This window comes from Trichechus manatus, unplaced genomic scaffold, assembly GCF_000243295.1.
Source record: "Trichechus manatus latirostris isolate Lorelei unplaced genomic scaffold, TriManLat1.0 scaffold00103, whole genome shotgun sequence".
Taxonomy (NCBI): Eukaryota; Metazoa; Chordata; class Mammalia; order Sirenia; family Trichechidae; genus Trichechus; species Trichechus manatus.
This window is the reverse complement of record NW_004444039.1, coordinates 9,333,811-9,339,768: the sequence shown is the minus strand read 5'-3', so window position 1 is coordinate 9,339,768 and position 5,958 is coordinate 9,333,811.

The window sequence follows — 5,958 nt, the reverse complement described above, 5'->3', positions numbered from 1 at the left end:
GCACAAGCTAGGGAGTGACCGAGGGCAAGGTTTTGAGCAAGGAGCCCATTTGCCGTTTATCTCAACTATTTTTAAGTGTCCCTAACATGTCTAAGAGGAGCCCTGGTGGCGTAGTGGTTAAGAGCTCAGCTGCTAACCAAAAGGTCGGCAGTTTGAATCCACCAGTCGCTCCTTGGAAACCCTATGGGGCAGTTCTCCTCTGTCCTATAGCCTCGGCTTGACTTGAGGACACCTGTCAACAACAAGGAGTCCCTTAGTGGCACAAATGGTTAAGTGCTTAACTCCTAGTCAAGAAGTGGGCTGTTGGAACCCACCCAGAGGCACCTCAGAAGACATGCCTGGCAATCTGCTTCTGAAAGGTCAGAGCCTTGAAAATCCTGTGTATGGAGTACGGCTACTCTGTACACAGGGGTCGTCGTGAGTCCGAATCAACTTGATGGTGACTAGCAACAAACATGTCTAAACATTCATGGACCTAAATATTGATCATACTCTCTCGTTGTCCTTTGGTATCTGTTTTTCTAAGTCTAAGAACTGTTATTAGAAGCACCACAAATGGTACCTGGTGTTTCATAAAGTATGATTTATCACTCAGGGATGAACCAGAGTATTATCAGAAAATGATATTACATTAAATCGGGTGTAACGACAGTTATTTCAGAAATACTCTACAATTTAAATAAAATTGATGTTAACTTACATGTTTATTGCCTCACAAGTGAATTTCAGAGGTCTGAATTAGTTATTCATAATAATCTCCTGGAAATATGAATGTTCTTCAGAAGAATCACATTTTAAATCAACATGAGATGTGAAATGTCCCTAAGTTTATATAAGATGTTCAACTAATAATTATAAAATTATCCTAAAATATAGTTTTATTCTGAGGCCTAAGATACTCATTCCAAGTTACTGGATATCACAATATATGCTCTGAATCCATACTAACAGTAACCATTCTACTTCCCTTTTTGTAAATCCATTTTTTGGGCTGTCTCTTGTGGTGTAACAAATTACCTAAAACATTTAGTGGCTTAAGACAACCACAATCTTATTACGTCTCATAATTTGGTGGGAAAGGAATGCTGGCAGGACTCAGCCGGGTAACTCTTCTGCTCCATGTGTCGTTGATTGAGGTCAGTTGGTGGTATTCAACTGGTGGATGGATTGGGTGGAGGATCAAAGAGGCTTCACGCACCTACAACTTGGCAGGTGTGGCCAGAAGGCTGAACTCAACTCTGACTGTTAACTGAAGCAACAAGTGACTTTACCAACATGGTGGTCTCAGATAGTTAGACTTCTTATATGGAGGCTCAAGGTTCCTGGAAACAGTGTTTTAAAAGTCAGGAAGTGGACACTAGTAGTTTCTTTAGGCTTGAGCCTGAAATCCAGAGTAGCATTGCTTCCACCGTAATCCTTTTGCCAAGCGGTCAGAGAAACCACACAGATTCATGGGGACATAGACCCTACCTTTCAATGTGAGGAGTGTCAAAAAATTTGAAGTTGTCTTTAATCCATCACACACATAGAATAATAACTCATTCATGACCCCGCCTATCATATGCTTGTGTATACAACTTAGATACCAAAAATAAAATAAAAAACAACCCTGAAAATAGTAAATTTCATGAAGTATATTAATCTCTTAAAAAAAAAAAAAGACAATTGTATCTAGATCTTGACCCAGCAATATCTAGCATGGAAATTTGGGATGAACGGAAAGTAGCTGATTCTGGATACTTACGTTGCTGTTGTTGTGTGATGTCAAGTCAATTGTGACTCATAGTGACCTTACAGGACAGAGTAGAGCTGCCCATAGGGCTTCCAAGACTGTAATCTTTACAGGAGAAGATTGCCAGGTCTTTTCTTCCATGAAGCCATTAAATAAGTGAGTGATATGGCAAGAGCAGAGAGAAATTTGAAATTAACTCAATTATTTCTGATACTTTGATTTACTGATAATACATTTAGATCCTTCCACTTAGACAAGTAAATATGATTCTTGATTTTTCTCCACTAATCATTGAAAATAATATGTATTAAAAATTTTCTACACAATTATATGTCTATTTATTTGGTTTTAATGCTTAAGAGACCACCACAATTGTATTTCTCCTGTATTCTAGGCTTTGTATTAAGCACGTTACTTATATAATTTATTTAATCATCAAAACCAATCTTTAAGTTGGATATTATAATCCTCATTTTATAGATGAGAATTGAGGTTAAAAAAAGATATACATATATATATACACACACACAGATACATATGTATTTATATGGGGCCCTGGGTGATGCAAATGGGTAAGCACTTGAATACTAGCCAAAACGTTGTTGGTTCAAACTCACCCAGAGGCACCTTGGAAGACAAGCTTGGCCATCTGCTTCAAGAGGTCACAACCTTGCAAACCTTATGGAGTAGTTCTACCCTGTGCACATGGGTCACCATAAGTCCAAATCGACTTGACTGCAAATAACAACAACCCATTCTATGAGTCTATATAATACATACATGTAATGTGTAATAGGTATGTGCTATACATGTATATTTACAATGTATATAATATGCATGTCTTGGAAGAAGTACAACCAGAATGCTCCTTAGAAGCAAGGATAGAGAGACTGTGTCTCACATACTTTGGACGTGTTGTCAGGAGGGATCGGTCCCTGAAGAAGGACATCATGCTTGGTAAAGTAGAGGGTCAGCAAAAAAGAGGAAGACCCTCGATGAGATGGACGGACACAGTGGCTGCAACAATGGGCTCAAGCATAACAACGACTGTGAGGATGGCGCAGGACTGGGGAGTGTTTCCTTCTGTGGTGCACAGTGTCACTAGGAGTCACAACCAACTCCACAGCACCTAACAACAACAGCAACAACAATATAATGTACATTATTATACGTGTGTTTGTATTTATTATTATACATACAGTATACATATAAACATATAATATATATATATATACTCACATATACAATGGAATATTTTTCAGGTCATTTACCCTTCTGTTTCTTAAAATAGGGATTAAGTACTGTGGTGGTCTCTTGGGTGTACCATCCTACTCTGTGTAGTACAACATGCCAAAAGAGTTATTAATGTATAACGTACGTTTTCAGGCATATTGCAGGTAAGATTTCCGCTCGTGTCTTGTCTTCAAACACAACTAAAACAGATGAATATTAATCACTACCAGCAGTTTTTGCTGTAGATACAATACACAGTGTTTTTCCAATTTTATTTATTTCAAAAATAAATCTCTCCCCGAGAGTACGGCCCCCAGACACCCTTTTAGCTCAGTGGTGAAGTCATCTCCGAGGTTCACTGTTCAGCCGGGGAGTGGACAGCCCCATAAAACCAAATGGGACTGATGAGGCACAGCAGTCCAGGGACAAGGGCCAGAAGGCAGAAGGGGACAAGGAAGCTGGTGATAGGGAACCCAACGTTAAGGATAGTGTTGATGTGTTGTGAGGTTGTTAACCATTGTCATAGGGCAACATGTGTACTGACTGTTCAGTGAGAAACTATTTTGTTCCATAAACCTTCATCTAAAGTGAGAATAGCAGCACAATTGGAAGAGCGTAGTCGATGTCACTGAACTGTGCATTTAGAAATTTTTGAAATGGTGTATCTTTGGCTATGTGTATTTTCACAAAAAAAAAAAAAAGGTCGAGAAGGGAGAGGGTTGACATGTTGTGGGGTTGTTAACGAATGTCATAAAACAATATGTGTACTACTGTTTCATGAGAAACTATCTGTTCTGTAAGCCTTCACCTGAAGTACAATAAAAATAAATAAATAAATAAATCTCTGCCACACCCCAGTTACAGGTCCAATACTTTTCTTCTGATGATCAGTAATGCTGAGCTGAGAGCTGAGAACAGTGGAGAAGACAGTCATGGCATGATTGTGATTGGGCAGGTCAGGAGTGCGTTGGCAGGATGCATGGGCCTGGTTTTCAATCATTTTAATAGCACCCTACCGAGTCTGAGCACAAAGAACCTGATTGGTGTTTGTCTGATTAGCGATATTTGTGTGAGGCCTTCATTTGCATTGTTCACAAGGAGAAGCGACCTATCTAAAGGAATAGGTCAGGGATTCCGAATTCAGCTGTGCTTCGGGATACTAGGCAGGAATATCAGGCTGTATCCTGCTTAAAGCATGTGAATGGCCTCGCAACGCCCTCAGGATTAAGTCTACTTTCCTTTATTGGCATCTTAAGCACTTCATCTTACACCTGCCTAATTCTCCTGCCTCATCTCTCCCCACTCCCACCACGTGGCCCTCTGAGCTCCAGCTGAACTGAACCCTCTCAGTTATATTAGTGTGGGATGCTTTCACTTGCCTTTCTCTGCAGGTGCTCCCACTGGGTCGAGGAAGTTAGGAGAATCCTGGGAAACACAAAATAGCAAGCAGATGAAAAGATGTCTCAAAAGTAGTGCTTAATTATATATAATGTGTAGGTAAGACCAACTCCAGGCCCCCAGAGTGATGGATAGAAATAATGACTGTCCACAGTGAAGACGGTGAGACAGAATCCAGTACATTCCTGAACCTAGGCAGGAGAAGACAAGGTCAAAGAACAGCAGCCCAAACAGAAGCCAAAGGACTCCACCTAAACCTTTAGGAGAAGGGAGTCGGGGATAAATTAGGCATATGATGAGGCTGGTACTCTAGCAACTGGGACTTAGTTGCTATTTTCCCTCAACTCATATTCCAAGGCATTGCTGTTCAAGCCTATAAAACACTTCCTAGGGACCTCAGACAAGAAGGGATCTTCGGACGTAGAAGGTTGGTATGTGCTTCACTGGTGAGAGATACAGTGTCATTCACCATGAAAACGTGTGAACGATTCACCCAATAACTTTCTTTGTATGTGGTGAATCAGGCATATCTATGTGGCTAGATGGTGCTTGCCTTGTATGGGCTCTAATTAAATTATTAAGGCAAAACCTCCGATCTAAATAATTTAATCAGAACTGGTCCATCAGAGATGGCAGCTAGATCTCCAAAGGGACAAGAGAAACCAAATTATTTCAGCTCCATAATTTGGGGGGTGAGGGGAGAGAAACTACCCGTAGTATAAATATCATCCATCAATATGTGATTAGACAGTTCTGTCCCTGAGAAAAATTGTTATCTTTGTGAGGTTTGTGTGTGTGTGTGTGTGTGTGCTTTAGGTGAAGGTTTACAGAGAAAATTAGTTTCCCATTCAATAATTTATGCACAAATTGTTCCATGACGTTGGTTATAATTCCCACAATGTGTTAGAACTCTCCCAATTACCACCCTGAGTTGCCCATGCTCATTCATTATTTACCTCTGAATGTCTTCCTGTCCCTTAGTCATGTTGTGCTGTCTTCCCCCATATTGTGTACTGCCTTTCCCTTCAACAAAGTTAACATGCGTCTGCAATCTAGTTAGGAAACCCTGGTGGCGTAATGGTTAAGAGCTACAGCTGCTAACCAAAAGGTCGGCAGTTCAAATCCACCAGACACTCCTCAGAAACCCTATGGGGCAGTTCTACTCTGTTCTGTAGGGCCACTATGAGTGGGAATCGACTCAACGGCAATGAGGTTTTTTTTTTTTTTTTACTATCTAGTTAGTGATTTTCCCACCCTTCCTTCCCCTTTCCTCCCTGGCAACCATCAGAGGATGTTTCTTTGTATGTGTAAACCTTTTCTTGATTTTTTATAATAGTGGTCTCATACAATATTTATCCTTTTGTGATTGAATTATTTCACTGAGCATAATGTCCTCCAGATTCAACCATGTTGTGAGATGTTTCTTGTATTCATCATTATTCTTCATTGTTGTGTAGTATTCCACTGTGTGTATGTACCAAAGTTTGTTTATCCACTCTTCTGTTGTTGGGCATTTAGGTTGTTTCCATATTTCTGCTATTGTGAACAATGCTGCAATGAACATGGGTGTGTGTATGTCTATTCACGTGATGGCT